The 19,193-nt window shown below is 41.3% G+C and overlaps 1 protein-coding gene across 1 annotated transcript in view; it reads left to right on the forward strand.

Moving 5' to 3' along the window:
* Positions 1-19,193, forward strand: part of LOC115021769 (double-stranded RNA-specific editase 1-like) — a 66,461-nt gene that overhangs the window by 11,666 nt on the left and 35,602 nt on the right. The window contains exon 2 of the mRNA XM_029452417.1: positions 3,170-3,217. The gene's annotated coding sequence lies outside the window, so the exon portion shown is untranslated. The remainder of the gene's footprint in view (positions 1-3,169; positions 3,218-19,193) is intronic.

Below are 19,193 nucleotides of genomic sequence, written 5' to 3' on the forward strand. Positions count from 1 at the left end.
CCTGAAACACGTGAAATCAAAGTATCGATCTGTTCTGACTGACACACATGTGAAAGAATTGCTTCGAGTGACCACAATGGAATACAAGCCAGATTTGAGGAGGAATGTCAGAAGTCCCACTAATTTAAAGAAGCAATATGCATAGGAAGATAAAAAACTTTTCCACATTTTTTTACTCAGAGTTTGTGTGTGAGAGTGCACACAATATTCATTGTTGATAATAACTGGCCTCTGAATACTGGTAGGAGAGGTTTAATTCAATTTCTGTGTGACATTTACAATAAATCTGTCTGAGCAGAGCTATGTGTATATATACCAACGTATTTGGTGCTGGAGCCTACAGCCTCCAGGGTTGGTATCGGCTCTAATACTGACCTTATTAAATGGATTGGATCTGCCATGACGTGAGCGATCCACATTAAATACATACGGGGAGGTTAAGAAGGTGACACCACACTGAAACAGGAACACACTCTGCAAGGTTGGGTGGTGGGTGGGGTGAGAGCTGCTCCCCCACAGTTACCAGCTACAGAGTAAATTATGGGATCGGCTGCATTGACCTCTTTGTGTGCTGATCGGAAATGTTCATGGGCCATTGAAAAGACAACGTTCATGAATGCATTAATCAATGCAAAAATAACCATCTCTAATTTCAAGAGGTGTGAACACATTTGACTCGGTTTGAAATAGATTTTTTGATCAAGGTGACCTCAAGTGGGGTTTGAAATGCTGACTTTGGGTTTCTAGTCAGGCCCCTAAACTCCCCCACCCCCATCCCTTCAACCCCCCTCTCTATAAAACTGCCTCTTCCCCTCTCTGAAAAATATGCAAATGTCTGAAAGTAGGTTACAGACATCCCCCCATGTTTGCTTCTGATCCGTCTGTGCTGTAGGATTTGGAAAAAAGGAACGAAACGCACATCCTCCAGCCTCCGGGCCGCCGCTGCTTCTCTTCTCCTGCAAATGTCGGATCACATTCGGACATTTGATTTTCCGACCGGGTGGCTTAATAGACCTCACAGATTCACTAACCAGATTCGTATTTTTAACCCTCTGGAAAGCTCTTAGGATAATGCTGCTTGTACAGATGCAGATACATAACTTTGTAATGTAAGCACTGTATTTTTACTATTTACCTGGGGATTGTTCCAATGAAAGATATACAGTATATTGGTTGCAGAGAATATTCCAGTATGTCAGGAGCAATGTGGGTATTTCAGCTCCTGACTGAAAGGTTCCATTGTGTTTTAAAGACCATCAGCTGGTCTGCTTCTGTAGACAATAGCTTCTGTTACACAAATGCCTCGTTTCTTCATTATTAAGCAGTTCTCCTCACAAACACTTCCACACACAAACTGCAGAAGCTGCCCTTCTCTGTGAAGCTGAAGCTTGAGTGCCATAGTACAGGAAATCTGGAAAGAAAAATAGGAAAATAAGGTTAATAGACTGATTAGCATATATTTTATGTGAAAACCAAGAGGCTGACAACATCATTCTTTTAGAGCCGTAGCTTTAATATACACATGCATAGGTCATCAATGATTTGAATTCACCTTATCATGCATTTTTATGAAATCCATTCCTGGCTTTGATTCAAATCAAACACAACTGCCTGACTCCCAGATCCTATGTTTTCAGAATGCTTTATGAATTAATGTACAAAATGCAAAAACAGTGATTCATGGGTACAGATTAGGTGAAGACAGGGACTAACCCTAACCCTTTAGTGAGAGCTTCACTGTGTATTCAATAGGTTCTACATACAAGGAAAGGTTAGTGAAGAAGACTGGATCTCTTATAAAGTCCTGTTATGGCTCTGATATGATTTCCTTTTAATCCAGTGTCACACATGTTGAATACAATATAATGTAAAACATAAATGAAATACATAACAAATATAATTAAAAAGTGAGTAAATCCAAATTGAATGTGATTGACATGTATTAAATGAAAGTCTATAATCATGCAGTCAGTAACTATTATCACTGTAAGAAGTTCATGAGTCTTCAGCAGCAGTCCCACAAATTGTCTCCTAGAAGATGAACTAATACACAGTATGTTGAAGGACACGGCATCGTTTCCGAACAGAGATGTTGATACTGAATGTTGATGTTCACTGACAAGGAAGCCACGTCCACTTCAAATACTTGACAGTGCAGATGCATTTTTGGCTCCACTTTGTTGTCACCTTGTGTAGCTGTGGTCCAGTGAGCTGCCAAACACATATCTGCTCACTACCAAAGATTTCTTTGTTTAAATGTGACATCTTTTTTGCAATCCTGGCTGTGCTCGTCTCCTTTCCTTTAGACTAATTGAAGGGCTGCCAAAGCTCGCTGCCGAAGTTCTCGCTGCCGAAGCTCTCGCTGACGAAGCTTGCTGCTGGGCTCTTAGTGTTAGAGGAGAGGGATTGTGTTCTATATGCATTAGCATTAAATGGGCTGATGATGAGTACAGTCTTCTTCTCGTGTGGCTTCTGTAACAAGGTACAAATAAAACAGACATTTCCTAAAGTAAACCAACTCAGTAACACTTTAACACAAGCTCTGTATCAGTGTTCTGTTACTCATAACCCAGAGTGGAAGTTGGAACAAAGGGACACAGCTTTGTGTCTCTGCATGACAGTCAGTGTTGTAACCCTGCACACCTGCCATCACACCTCAACTGGAACAGAGAGGTGGAAGCCCACAGTCATGATCCCATGTACCACACCCTCCCCCTGACCTGGCTCCAGGATATCCCCTCTGAGTTTCATTGTTAGCATCTTCCCTTGTTCAGTTCAGTGCTGAGAACTGAAACATAGTGTATACAAAAGACATCATGTCTTTTTTTTAAGTTGATTCAACTGAATTAACTTGTTCTATGAGATGCTGTGACACCCTGAAGGTGTGCTGGTCACAGTTGTTGTTTCCTCTTGTGTGCTAAAATATTGGAATGTGCTTCTTCCTAGTACCTTCAGCTGTTCTGAATGTTAAGATGTTACGAAAGAGAAGGGATGTAAAGTGCAGCTGCTCCACCTACAGGCCGCTCTCCATCACCTCAGCCTGTAAACACTGCTGCAGGCACAATGAAGCTATTCTTATTCTGTATAATGCTGTCTTTGTTTGCACACTAATATGCAGTCTGTGAACTGTAATTTCATCATAAAATAATATGCTTTCTTTATTTCAAAGAACAATATTGGTGAAGGCCTTCCAGACCCCGAAGAAGAGATTAACCAGGTTGGTTGACTATTTCTCTTTTCCTGTATGTTTATGTTCAAATGTAATGTTAAAGCGAGTCACGGTCCTCACAAGTGGGCACACTTAAAGCAGCAGAGTAAGTCAAACTCCCAAAACACTGGAACCTACAATTCCCATAATACATCTATTGCTTAGATCCCATGTCTAAAAAATGTCCATCTCTTCTAAACTTCTAAACTTGACATCACTCTGACATTATATAACAGGTAAGATAGTACTCATCATAAATTAAAGTGCTCCTTTAAATCATTCAAGTTTATTTTGACTTCTTAAATTTAGTAGGACTGCAACAGAGATGAACTGATACATTTGTACTTCCATCGTTTTTGTTGCACTTATTTGCTGCTACTAAAGTCCATACATGCTTTAGGACAGGGGTCACCAACCTTTTTGATACTGAGAGCTACTTCAAGGTACTGAATAATACGAAGGGCTACTTGTTGGATACAAACGTCCTGAATAACATAGTTGCACGGTTCACCTTTAATGATAATATTATCATTTAATAATAATAATCATAATAATATTCATATATATGAAGAGACTGTCTGATCACATTTTAATGTTAATTATTCCTCACAATGATTATTAACAATGATTTACCATTGTAGGAAATATTCATGTTCTCAATCTATTTCAACATTTGAAAGTCAGAGTTATCACATCTCTGATATTTTTGTAAATATCTTTATTGACAGTTTTGTATGAATGAGCAAATTTGTAGTATTTTGTTCAAAATCACACCAGTTATATTTTAGTACAACGTATCACTTCTGTGAAAAAATTAAGGAAATCATTAACTTTTCACATCTTCAAATCATATCCTGTTTGTACAAACCACTAACTTTGTAACATTAGAGAATGGAGATGACATCGGAACCTTTCTTCTCGTCTTTGAACAGTGTTTTCAATAACATCATTGCACCTTTCAAGACCTCTCCGTCCGAAAAGGCTTTCTTGTTCTTTATTAAAGAAATGTGCAGCTCTAAATGACACTTCCGTTGGTTTCTGTGACTTGTTCACCGGCCTCGTGAAAAGAGACTGCCGCTTGTCCAAAGCTGCCTTTAACTCACGGCTTGTTCTGCCCGCAGTGCTGCAGATGGGTAGTTAATTAGTTAGCATGATAGCTTCTGTGACACGTACCGAAGTGTCTCTACAATGTGCCGCTTTGCCGTCGCCCCGCAAATCAGACATCCACACTTTTCTTTCACTGTTGTAAAACAGAATTCTTCCTCGTAATCATTGTGAAAATTTTCGTTTTCTTTCTTTCTTACACACCTAGTGCCCCATCGTATCCAAACCGCAGTTCGGAGTATTCAGCTTTCTTGGAGACCCTGAATGGAGCCCTGCAGGGGGCTCCAGTAGGGGACTCCGTAGTCTTGCTGGGAGACTTTAACGTGCACGTGGGAAACGATGGAGACACCTGGAGAGGCTTGTTTGTTGTTGGACTTCTGTGCTAGTCACGGAATAGCCATAACAAGCACCATGTTCGAACATAAGGATGCTCATAAGTGTACGTGGTACCAGAGCACCCTAGGCCAAAGGTCGATGACCGATTTTGTGATCGTATCATCTGATCTGAGGCCGCATGTTTTGGACACTCGGGTGAAGAGAGGGGCGGAGCTGTCAACTGATCACCATCAGGTGGTGAGTTGGATCAAGGGGTGGGGGAAGACTCTGGACAGACCTGGTAAGCCCAAACTGGTAGTGCGGGTGAACTGGGAACGTCTGGAGGAAGACCCTGTCCGGGAGATCTTCAACTCACACCTCCGGCAGAGCTTTTCAGACATCCCTGTGGAGGTTGGGGGCATTGAACCTAAGTGTGCGATGTTCAAAACCTCTATTGCTGAAGCTGCGGTGAGGAGCTGTGGTCTCAAGGTCTTAGGTGCCTCAAGGGGCGGTAACCCTCGAACACCGTGGTGGACCCCGGTGGTCAGGGAAGCCGTTCGACTGAAAAAGGAGTCCTTCCGGGTTATGTAATCCGGGAGGACTCTGGAAACAGTTGCAGGGTACCGATGGACTCGAAGGGCGGAAGCCTCTGCCGTGGCAGAGACAAAGCAGCGGGTGTGGGAGAAGTACGGAGAATCTATGGAGAAGGACTTTCGGTCGGCACCAAGGTGCTTCTGGAAAACCGTCCGGAACCTCAGAAGGGGGAAGCGGGGAACCATCCAAGCTGTGTACAGCAAGGGTGGCACCCTGCTGACTTCGACTGAGAAGGTTATTGGGCGGTGGAAGGAGCACTTTGAGGAACTCCTGAATCCTAACTAACACGCCCTCTATGGTAGAGGCAGAGCTGGAAGCTGATGGGGGACCATCGTCAATTTCCCTGTTGGAAGTCACTGAGGTAGTCAAACAACTCCACAGTGGCAAAGCCGCAGGGGTTGATGAGATCCGTCCAGAAATGCTGAAGGCTTTGGGTGTTTAGGGGCTGTCTTGGTTGACACGCCTCGTCAACATTGCGTGGAAGTCTGGGACAGTGCCTAGGGGGTGGCAGACCGGGGTGGTGGTTCCCCTATTTAAAAAGGGTGACCAGAGAGTGTGTGCCAACTACAGGGGTATCACACTTCTCAGCCTCCCTGGTAAAGTCTACACCAAGGTGCTGGAAAGGAGGGTTCGGCCGATAGTCGAACCTCTGATTGAAGAGGAACAATGCGGATTCCGTCCTGGTCGTGGAACAACGGACCAACTCTTCACTCTCGTAAGGATCCTGGAGGGGGCCTGGAAGTACGGCCAACCTGTCTACATGTGTTTTGTGGATCTGGAAAAGGCGTATGACCGGTGCTGGGAGGTGCTGCGGGAGTATGGGATGAGGGGGTCACTTCTGAGGGCCATCCAATCCCTGTACGCCCAAAGCGAGAGTTGTGTCCGGATACTCGGCAGTAAGTCGGACTCGTTCCCAGTGAATGTTGGCCTCCGCCAGGGCTGCGCTTTATCACCAATCCTGTTTGTAATTTTCATGGACAGGATATCGAGGCATAGTCGTGGAGGAGAGGGGTTGCAGTTCAGTGGCCTGAGGATCTCATCACTGCTCTTTGCAGATGATGTCGTCCTGACGGCGTCATCGGTCTGTGACCTTCAGCAGTCACTGGATCGGTTCGCAGCCGAGTGTGAAGCAGTCGGGATGAGGATCAGCACCTCAAAATCTGAGGCCATGGCTCTCAGCAGGAAACCGGTGGATTGCCTACTCCGGGTAGGGAATAAGCCCTTACCCCAAGTGAAGGAGTTCAAGAACCTTGGGGTCTTGTTCGCGAGTGAGGGCACGATGAAGCAAGAGATTGGCCGGAGAATCGGAGCAGCGGGGGCGGTATTACATTCGCTTTACTGCACCGTTGTGACGAAGAGAGCAGAGCCAGAAGGCAAAGTTCCGGGCGATCTTCGCTCCTACCCTCACCTATGGTCATGAAGGCTGGGTCATGACCGAAAGAACGAGATCACAGGTACAAGCGGCCGAAATGGGTTTTCTCAGACGTGTGGCTGGCGTCTCCCTTAGAGATAGGGTGAGAAGTTCAGCCATCCGTGAGAGACTCGGAGTAGAGCCGCTGCTCCTTTGCGTTGAAAGGAGCCAGTTGAGGTGGTTCGGACAAATTATTGATGCTTTATTCAGTATTTTAACTTAATTAGCTGCCAATATATGCCCAATTTTAAATTGCACTTTACGTATAATTGATGATTTGTGTTGTTTAAGATAATTGTAGCATACAAGATATTGGAGAAATAGTATTGAAATAAAAGACATGTTGACCTTTAAGTTCATAATGCCTACTCATTGATTCACTCATCTTCCAAATCCATTTGAATTTGAATATTTGCTTCTCACAGCAAATATTGATATATGCGATTAATTTAGATTAATTAATCACAAAGCATGTAATTAATTTGAAAAAATGTAATGGCTTGACAGCCCTAATATATATACATAGACACTATATATATATATATATATATATATATATATATATATATATATATATATATATATGTATATAGTGTGTGTCTGTATATGTATGTATGTATGTATGTATGTATATATATATCTATATATGTATGTGTGTGTATATATATATATACCTTATAGACCTTATATAGGCAGGTGTTGTCCATCCCCAATCATGTCCAATCAATTTAATTGACCACAGGTGGACTCCAATTAAGTTGTAGAAACATCTCAAGCAGTATCAGTGAAAACAAAATGCCCCTCAGCTCACTTTTGGGAGTCATATAAAAAGGGTGTGCACACTTGTGTACATATGATATTTTACATTTAGATTTTTAATCAATTAGCACAAAATTTTGAGTTAATGATCTCAATCTATTGTAGAATAAGTCGATAACGTAATAAAACATGCAGAAGGTGAAAGGAGTGTGTAGACTTTCCATCTTGACTGTATATACACACACACATATATATATATATATATATATATATATATATATATATATATATATATACACCCACATATATATATATATACACCCACATATATATATATATATATATATATATATATATATATATATATATATGTATATAATAATAAGCTTTATTTGTATAACACCTTTCATACAAGAATTGCAGCCCAAAGTGCTTCACAGCAAAAACATAACAATTAGTACAAGATTAGACAGAATAAGAGCATTTACAGTACAATAATCACAGTGTTGATGTAAATGAGTCTGAAGTACCATTATAAAGATAGCAGAATTAAAATAGTATAAAATAGCAGAATTAAAATAGTATAAAAATAGCAGACTTAAAATAGCCAGAATTAAAATAGTATAAAATAGCAGAATTAAAATAGTATAAAATAACATTGGAAATCATGCCTAGTTTCCCTATCTGTGCCGTACTTAACAACCCTACTGCCGGGAAATCACATTCATTACACCATTCTTGTAAATGTTTTAAACCATCAGAGCCATATTTTGAAAGCATGACATCAACAATGGGCCCCTGTGGCCTTTCAACTGGTTTACTCCCTTCGGTTAAAGCCAGTTTTTCTCCAATACACATTTATCAGAGAAACTTCCTCTTTTTCCCGTGGTAACACAGTCTATTTGATCTCAGGTTTTTCAAAAATACACACTCTGAAATTTATCTCAGTTACCTTTACACATTCAATGTTAAACCAGTTATAGCAAACATTTATGAAATCATTTAAATTAGTTTAAAGTGGCATAGAGTAGCAGCATTAAATAATAATAATAATTCACCATTAAAAGGCTAAGATAAAAAGATATAAAATATCACCATTAAAAGGCTAAAGTAAAGAGATATAAAATATCACCATTAAAAGGCTAAAGTAAAGAGATATGTTTTTGAAGATATTGAGCGAGCTTGCTTCCCTAATGTCTGCAGGTAAAGTGTTCCATAGTTTTGGTGCATAATTGCAAAAGGCTGCATCCCTGATTTTCTTTTGGATGTTTCTGGGAACATTTAATAAACCAGTAGTGGATGATCGTAATGTTCTTGGGGGCACATAGTTGATTAGAGAGTTGGCAGTGTAACTTGGTGCGGTTCCGTTTAGGGCTTTGTATACAAGAAGGAGGACCTTAAAGTCAATTCTAAAAGTTACTGGAAGCCAGTGTAGAGCAGCTCACACTGGATTGATGTGGTCTCTCCTCTTGGTTCTAGTCAGTAGCCTCGCTGCAGCGAGCTGAAGGATTAGTTTTTCAGCATCCTTTTGATTATATTAATTGTTGGATTCTAGCTATATTTCTAAGGTGGAAGAAGGATGCTTTTGTCACCTTGTTTATGTGGGATTTAAAGCTTAGATCTGAGTCTATACACACACACACACACACACACACACACACACACACACACACACACACACACACACACACACACATCCACATATATATATATATATATATGTATATCCAAAGGTGTGTTTTCCAACGGGATCATTGAAGTTAAATATTCATCTCTCTGAGAATCATCATCATCATCATCATCATCATCATCATCATCATCATCATCATCAGACCTGTGAAATGTAAAAGTGCTGTATAACTTGACTGTAGCCAACAGGGGGCAGTGCTGACTATCAAACTGTTGTAGCGTCCCTCTAGTTTTTATTGAACATGTCTAATGTGTGATCATCCTGTTACAGCTCGTTTATATTTCATACAGGATACACTCATTCACTATGTAGAGGAAATAGCATTAATACCAACACACACACATACTCACACATACTCACACACACTCACACTCACACTCACACTCACACTCACACACACACTCACACGCATACACGCACACACACACACACACACACACACTCACACTCACACACACACCTTCTGGATCATCCCTTCATAAATGTTTCTTTGCTCGTAGGTGACTGCTGCACGCTGTATTATTGTGCGAGAGCCTTTTGTGTGACACACGGTGCTCATTGAAATGAATGTGGGATGTGTGTTGTTGTTTTCTGCCAGTGTTGAATGAGTGATCTTAAAGCCTGTACAGGTCTTTGACATCAGAACCAAACACTTTAATGTCATGTGTGAAAGTTGTTTTCTGCTTTATCCACGGTTACTAAGTAGTGTGTGTTGCTCTTGTTCCCAGTGTTTAGCAGCTGCTCTAAACTCGAGTGTCATCAAGTGTCAGATGCAAATTCAAAGGCACTTTTTGGGTCTTTTTTCAAGAGTGCTCACAATCCAAGTTCATCATAGCCCAGAATGTGGATTTGAGATGGGAGGGGGGGGTTGTGTGAAAAGAGAGGAAAGACAGAGGAGCGAGGAGGAGACATCCCAGCCCATTTATCTCAGCCATTTACCACAGCAGCTCTCTGTCTGCTTCATGGTAGACTGGCTGCCCCTCCCCCTGCCTCCCCTGCTCTGTCTAAAGTTGTCCAGGCTCACTCTGTCTCTGCTGAGCATCAGGCTGTGAGCCTGCAGAGTAGCCGAGGGGACAGATCAGAGCTATGGCTCTGCTGCGGGATGACTCCCCCACCACAGCAGCCTACTTCTGCCTGATCCGCCGCAGGTGCAGGAGAAGGAGGAAGAAACGCTCCGAGCGCAAAGGTACACCTCGGCATGCACCTGCTGCTCTACCGTCTGTGTGTGTGTGTGTGTTTGTGTTAGAAGACCAGGGTCAGGTACTGACTGATTAGATTGTTTTTTGACGGTCATCATGCTGCCTGTTGCACTTTCTGTGCTGGTAAGAACAAGACAAAACTCTGAAGTTTCTGACATGTGACTTGTAATGTAATGTCTCATATCACTGGTTTGCTTTTTCAGTGGTTATCTTTTTTATTTTACCTCTATTGGCATAAACTTTATTATGGAAATAGCAGGGAAGATTGTGAAAGGGGGAGAGAGAGAGAGAAGGGGAACGACATACAGCAAATGGCCACAGGTCTGACTCGAACCACGGGCAACTGCGGCAAGGACTCAGCCTTGTGTATATGGGTCTCCTGTGCTACCCAGGTGAGCTACCAGGGCTCCTGAGATAATAGATTTTAAGTGTAAATGATGCCCTTGTGATGAATAACACAATATTTAGATGATACATATGCTTCTGGAATAAAACAATGTCAAAACAAGAGAGGCAAAAACAATGCAACTTCAATATTCTGTCAATTATTTCTTACATGTCTTGAATACTTTGTTAGTGAGTAAGTAACCAATAAGTGATATATGAAATAACCAAGAGTGAACCAAAAATCTGACAACAAAACAGAACTCTCCTGAAGGGATTTAAGTGTATTGCATTGATATTTAAAGAGGAAAAATATTACATTACATTCCAGGTCATTTAGCAGACGCTCTTATCCAGTGAGACTTACAGTGAACTTTCTGTCAAATGTTGTATTTGTACTATGTTGTTTATCCTGTACATACGACATCTATTGCACGTCTGTCCGTCCTGGGAGAGGGATCCCTCCTCAGTTGCTCTCCCTGAGGTTTCTTCCATTTTCCCCCTTTAATTATGGGGTTTCTTTTAGGAAGTTTTTCCTTGTGCGATGCGAGGGTCTAAGGACAGAGGGTGTCGTAACCTGTACAGTCTGTAAAGCACACTGAGACAAATGTATAATTTGTGATATTGGGCAATACAAATACATTTGATTTGATTTGATTTGAACTAACTACAGGGACAGTCTCCCTGGAGCAGCTCAGGGGCACAATGGTGACAGCCCTGGTATTGAACTCACAACTATCTGGTGTTGTATTTGGAAGTTGTACCACTAGACCAGGGGTCAGGAACCTTTTTTGGCTGGGAGAGCCATAAAAGCCAAATATTTTTTTTATGTATTTCCTTGAGAGCCATATATTTAATAAAATTGAATGCAATTTTATGCATGCATCTTTAAGTTTAACACGTCTCCGCATACTAATAGCGGTATCAGTGTTTCATTGAACAGGTGCTCTTTTATTAAATAAACTAAATGCTTATGTTATTTATCTAATTTATGAGCACGTTTCAGTGTGTACTGCACGGGTGTCAAACTCAAGGCAATTATATCCAGCCCGCGAGAAAATATCATATGACTATCATAACTGGCCCAGCCGGTTTTGGTAATTATATCAATGCATGGCACAACCACGGGAAAATACATATTTGAGGAAGTATCTAAATGTGTGAGAAATTAAACTGCCCCAGGACAAACTGATGGGACTGACGACAGATGGAGCGCCTGCAATGTGGTTAAAAGAGCGGATTAGTGGGCAGGATGCGGGAGAAGATGCAGCTGACTGTGTATCACTGCATCACACACCAGGAAGCGCTGTGTTGCAAAGCTCTGGAGATGGAACATGTAATAAGCATCGTAACACAGAAAGGAAACTTTATAAGAGTCAATGTAAGTCTTTTCGGAACATGACGGTGCGATGGCTGAGTCGAGGGAAAGTGCTGAATAGATTTTTCGAGATGCGTGAGGAAATCTGCCAGATTTTGGAAGCAAAGGGAAACACACCACAGATCTCTGGGACGATGTGAGACATAACAAAGCATCTCACTGTTAAACCCCTCCATTTACAGTAAAAGTGCATCTCAACAATAACAGACACAGTTACAAATCGCTTTTAATGGACAAGATAAATGTATAACGCTTGAATTTTTTTATATTACAGTAAGATTAAGATAAACAAATACAATATAAATTACCTTATAGTCATAAAATGAGTCATATGATGTGCAGTGTTGACCTGCTCAGCTGTGTGATGGGACAACATGTTCTAACAATGAGGAATGTACAATTAAAAATAATAATAATTGTTTATTATCAGCAGGTAATATTCACTAATTAATAGTTAGTAATACGACCTTTACTGTTAATGAACGTTTCTGCCGATGAGTACAGAATTTTCCACAAAGTCCTACAAACAGGACATGTGCTCAGAGTTCTGTTACAAACTTACTAGTTCTGGTCCTGGAAACTGCAGTGCATCCTGGGAACTTGTTTTGGCATTTGAATGAGATGTAATGGTGGCATGCGTGCAGTGCAATAATCCCTCACAATGAACAAGTGATTAGAAATGGATCAGAACTTCGGAGCTGATACTGATTAAAGAAATCTTTAATATAAAACTTGGCTCGTTTGAACCTAAACTCTTATTAAAACTCTGAAATTTAAATGAGAGCGAGAGAGAAAAATACATCGATAATAAGAGGGATGTAACAATGCCAAAAATCACGATAAAAAGTCCACAATACGATATTCATGATGAATTAGAAAATATAGAAAAATTATGATAAAAAAGGTCTTCTAAAGTCATTTTTATTCATATACATTTTTTTTCATCTCTTTGTTTTTAAGTGCTTCTGCGTTCTTTCTTAACTAAAATAAAAGTCTTTAGCAATGATAAATGTGGACTCTCGATGTTCTGCGGCTGTTGAAGATGTATAAAGACATATATAAGTTCAACCTTTTTATTTGATCGTAAATAAATAATATATGTTTTACAGGAATGGTTGTAGGGTTGCTACAGTCCACCTCAGTGTCCATGTCTTTATAGTCACCGAAGCTGTGCCCACTGAGTACAACTTAGAACAGCAGCACATTATTTATAAAGCACTTCAGTATTTAGATGAAACGGGGAACATTTTCACAATGAGAGTGAATCAGGTATGTAAGACAGAAATGATGATGTGATCGTATTTTGAAATAGAATCCAGGATGATGTCAACAAAGCTTCCAGTCTGCCTCCTGAACACAAACTGGGAGCTGGTTCCACAGGAGAGGAGCTTGATAGCTGAAGGCTCTGGCTCCCATTGTACTTTTGGAGACTCTCAGAACTACAACGAACAATGCTTTCTGGGAGCGCAATGCTCTTGTTGGGATATAAGGTACTATGATATCTTTAAGATAAGATGGAGCCTGACCATTAATTACTTTGTAAATCAGGAGAAGGATTTTAAAATATTTTCTGGATTTTACCAGTAGCCAGTGCAGAGCAGCTAATACAGCAGTAATATGATCCTGTTTCCTAGTTCTTGTCAATACACGTGCCGCAGCATTTTGGATTATATCCTGATCAAAGATAACGCTGAGATTCCTTACGGTGGTGGCGTTTGGGACCAACTTTGACTGTGTATAACATCTAAAAGTTGAAGGACATCCAAGTTTTTATGTCCTTAAGGCATGCTAAGACAAACCAGACAAACTAAGCAGTTAGTCCTCATCTGTGAAGTTTTTTCTTGTGTAAAACTTTTCACCTTTGTGCCATTGATCCAAATAAGTTTTCGGTACGTTTTTGGCAAACCAGGCACAGCCTGCAGCCCCATCATATAACTGTGCCAGACATTTGTCAAATTAATCAGTTTATATGAAAATGCATTTTGCGCCTCAATAAATGTTGTAAACATGTATGTATTTAGTCTTTGTTGTAGGGTCCCTGCTTCACCATGTGCTTGCTCTCCTCCCGAGACACAGAGCAGCACTACAGCTCAACTCGGTTCCATCCTGTGCATGATTGCAAACGCCTGCTAATATTTTCACTGGCTGCAAAAGTCAAGTGCACTTAATCCTCACATTAATTCAAACTTCAGCTATCGGCATGAAAAGCTAAAGCAAAAAACTGCGAGTTTTCTGCTTTTTTATCCCACTCTGGAATATTCAATTTAGCCTAACTGTTATTCATTGAGAGTGTGGTAAACAGTATTAATGTGTAAAGAAATGGAGCCATTGTAAATACTTTGCATGCGGGGCGAGTAAGAAGCCCATGATTTCCGTGCTCTCTGCTAAGCGGGGTGTTGTGAGATGAACTGAAGTGTGAGTTTAATCTACTGGGAGCAAAAGTGAATTTCAAACGAGGTATAAACCGATGTGTTCTCTGAGGCGTGTACGCCGCGTTGCCGCTAAGGGATGTGTCTGTCGGCCCAAGACCGCAGCCGGAGATCTCTGTCTGGCAAACAGCCGGCGCTCTGTGATGTGGAGGATCTGATACAGCCCCCACCTCCCCTAACCCTCCGCCCTGCAGCCAGGGTTTGGCCTGAAGCTCTGCTGATAACCCAGACTCTCCTCAGGCTCCGCCCCCTGTCCATCACAACACCCAATCAGACGAAGGAGGCAGCGCCCCAAGCATGAAGGGCAGTCCTGTGTATCCCTTTTACTAATATTGACTTTTAATTTAAGCCAGATTCAATTGTAGGATTTGTATTTAAATAGACTCATTTTATCAGCTAAAATCCGATGCGCCGGGACAGAAAACCCTCCCCTTCCAGAGGAACCATATTTGATGATCCTGTCAGGTGTCATATCTTCTGCATCTACAGGAAACTATTTATCCTAATAGTTACAAAACTGGCTACATGATAGGTACTTCAGCGCGGCACCACCACATACACTTTTACTATTCTTTTACAGTAGTGGAACAAGTCTTTAGATTGTTGTAGATGTTCTTATGTGACTGAAGAAATCTTCGTCATATGTTCGGCACAAAAAAATTAAATAAATGTTATGTATGTAGTAATGAATAGCAAAATACTTCCCTCTCCATATTAGACCTGCAGTCTGTAGTGTAGTTATTAAACAGAATTACCTAAAATTAGTACCAAATTAACTTTTAGTCTGAGTATCTCGATGGAAAACGAGATATGACTCACTCTTGATGGGCCATACATTTTCTGGCCCACTCTTGTCCGGGAATCACTTACATGAACTATACAATTGCTATATCCAGACATCTTTCAGATTAAACTACAAAATAGGTATAGATCGTGTGCATGTGACGTCACGCTTATTTCCCAACCCGGAATTCAGCCATCTTGGTTGTATATACACAACCAAGACTGCGGCCGTTCATGTGTGAGTTGCTGCAACGCTTCGTAATTTTCTTTGTATTTAAACGTCTAAGATTGAAAGAAAATGCCAATCGTGTGCGCAGTGTATAATTGTGGTAATAACGCTACTTGTGACCCAGAGAAACGGTTCTTTAGATTTCCTAAAATCATCAAAAACAACGATCCACAAAAGAGGGATGAATTGCTGTCTACGGAACGCCGTAAGCTGTGGTTTAGCAACATAAATCGTAAGGATTTAACAGAAGAAAAAGCACAATTCATCCGTGTGTATGGCGTCCACTTTATATCTGGTAACAGCTCATGCTAAAGCTATGTTTTCAATGTTTACGTTAAACATTTGTGCTTATGATATACCCGAACACTAAGACCTTACTTCTCGTCACTAGGAGAAGCGACAAAGCTTTATGATAGCAGCTATTTGCTCTTTTCTTCTGTGCATGTTTTTGTTTTGCTTATTCTTGATCCTACTTCACTTGCTTCGCTTAACCCAGCCATACAATCACAGTGTGCGAGGATAACATCGCCGCTCTTCTCACTCACAAACCACGGCTTGAGCGGTGTATCTCGAGCTCTTTGAGAGTGATTTACACAGGCATGGACGAGCACCATGCTTTCACTGGTTTGGTAAGAAGACTACCAACCCAGCCAGAAACAAAGAAAGCATCTAAGCTCTTGTATGCCTTCATTTGTGCGTTGGTTGCCCACAAAATTTGTAGCATAAGGTAGTTCACAATATCCGGATATTCAATCGGCGGTAATGACTCTAAATCCTCAATATAATCCGACGGTTTTAGAGTTTACGGGTCAAGGCCGCAAATTTGGACTTTTTCTCTGAATCTTGCCTTTGCAGAGGACTCCATAGAGTCAGAATACTTTTGAAGAAGTCGGAGTTATATTGTTGTTGATTTGCTTTCCAACCAACGCATACGTCACACAGTTTTGTCACGTGTTTGCACACTACCTATTGAAGTCACTCCACATGTGCACTTTTAGCATGCGAGTCCTTGTTTGGGACCAGTGGCTAGCTAATGACTATGCTCATATGATAATGATATAATAACGGCCGCACTCTGACAGATCTGTCAGCACTGTTGACATTGTTAGCACTGTTAGCTGCTAGCCGCTGGCTCATCTGTCGCCATGTTGAGAGCCGTGTGGATGCAATCCCTAAATCATAGATATGCTCCGAATTTCGTATTTAGCCCCTTTAGAAATAAAACATTGTCTCTTGATAGGAATTAAACAGCAGTCTGATATATCAGAGGAGCAAGCATACCCGAATGATCCATTCAGATCCGTGCCAGTGTCAAGGTGTTAGTATGAAGTGGGTGTTAAGATTCACCTGGAGCTGGAGATTAGAACAGAATGTTTACACTAAATAAGTATTCCAGTTGCCAACATGTTTTCCCCTAGACTATTTCAAATGGAGGAAATCTCACGTGACTGAAGCTCTTGCACAGTACTTCCCTTGGACTGGGCAGCTGCTTGAGGCACATTTCGCTGCAGGTTTTACACCCTGTTGAGTCTGATAGCACACAGGACTGATTGCTCTGCTCTAACACTGATTTAAAAACGTAAAGTTATATATATTAACTTGCGTGGTGGAGAATCTGAGGTTACAGTTGATAATGTCTTTGAGGAAAACAGATACAGAGTCACTAACAAGCTTCAATATGCCTTTTCTTCAGTAATGGAGTCTTCTGGGGTGATTGTGTATGGAGATCCGATAGATGGAGTGCATTGCCTCTTGTTCTGTCTGTGACAACAGTAACAGTGGTTCTTGGCTCTTGGGCTCATCTTCTGACTGCCCGGTGGGAATTCTTACGAAGAGCTTCTGTACATGGTCGGCTGATGGAGGAGGGATCTTCCTTCCACTTGCAGATAATGGAGTTGAGAAGTCAGTCTGTAAACGGTGCCATTTCTATGTTGTTGGCAGGTCTTTGCCTCTCCATCATGAGAGGTTTCTTGTGTGACAGCTTGGGAACAACCAATTTGTTTACTTGCATTCAGAGGTGGGTTACCCTTTTCCAAAGAGTGGGAGTACCATATTCCATATATCAGCAATAACAAAGCATCTCCTGATTATTAGTGGACACACACTATACGACATGTTCATTATGTGCTACCTGTCAAAAGTGTATCACAGCTGAGAGCATGGACAGTAACTGTGAAGTGTGCATAACACACACCGCTTGTTACAGCACCAACCTTCCACCCTGCACCTCCACCTGCCTGTCCATCAGCTCCAGCTAATCCTGATGCCATGGGGTGTGAAATTCAACATCAGCCCATTCCCGTGTATACCCCCCCCCCCCCCTCTCTATGGGAGATAGCGCAGGAGCTGGCCCTCTGCAGAGAACAGTGATAGCCATCTGTTTGTGCACGGCGAGGCCAGTGATGCAGAGAGAATGGGGTGGAGGAGGGTCAGTGAGGGTGAGGGAGAACCTGAAATCTCTCATGCCGAACCTTCTGCCTGTCTCCTCAGATTGCATGGTCAGCGGTTGAACTGTGGAACTTGTCACATAAGATCTTTTTTATACTGTATTTCTGAATATGAAAATCAGGTTTAGTGTTTTTACTTTTCTGAACCTTCAAAACGTCTCAACTCAAAAGGTTATTTATGGAAAATTCTTTTAATTTCATATTTATGGGACGTAAAGGTTCAAACATTGATAATACACAGCATCACAGTGTTTGTGATGTTAGTTTATTGTAGATATATCAGTATACATATATCAGACTATAAGTTACAGGAAATGTCCGCGGAGAAGATATGTGTGAGGTCTCTTAGTGACACTTTCTCTATTCAAGTTTATATATGTGTGTGTGTTTGTGTTTTTGTATAAGTATTTTATATACATTTATCCCCTGGTTAGTTTCTTCATAATATATATATGTATTGTATATATCATACAGTATGAGTCTTCGGCCTTGTTGCTCAATTTAAAAGTGAAAGAAATACGCAGAGTCGCCTGGATTTAGGCTGACAGCAGACAGCAGAGGGCCAACATGTCTGTATTCACAGCTTCATTTAAATGGTTGAAAGCTTACATACCAGCGTTCGGGGATGTACATCCATAAACGATGTGCTGCACTTTCTTGTTTTGCAGTTATGCATGTTTGAAACATTATAACCTAAAACGGCCACCTTGTATTACTCTATATGAACACCCTGTGACAGAGTGGGAAAGAAACCTCAGATGACCTTGAAATTTACTTCACATGTGACTCCTGCTTGTCGGCCCCCCCAGTGAGATGCCACTACAGTGATGTGAATAGTTTGCTGTCAGCAGCAGCAGAAATGTGTGTGTGCTGTGCGGGGGTCTGCATGGGAGCCCTGTTGGTTAAGTGAGTGGCATTAGCGTGTGGAATTGATACAGCGTTGGCCCCTGCAGCTACTGCCAGGGCCACATGGCAAATTAAAGCCGTCATAAAGATTTCACAGAGCCCTGTGGAAATGTGAGAAAGATGACTAAAGCCTGCGAGTGTCCTTGGGGAGCAGAGAGGAATATATTTTCTAGTCGAGCAGTGCTTGTGAACTTCGGTATACACTCTTGTGTATACCGAAGTTCACAAGCACTGCTCTGAAGGATCTCCAACATACATGTTGTATTTATCATCAGTACAGTTAAATACCTCAAGTCTTTATGACATTAGTATAGTAGCATCAAAAGTGATGGATGAGTAGAAATACACGAATGCAAC

Source organism: Cottoperca gobio, chromosome 2, assembly GCF_900634415.1.
Source record: "Cottoperca gobio chromosome 2, fCotGob3.1, whole genome shotgun sequence".
NCBI lineage: Eukaryota > Metazoa > Chordata > Actinopteri > Perciformes > Bovichtidae > Cottoperca > Cottoperca gobio.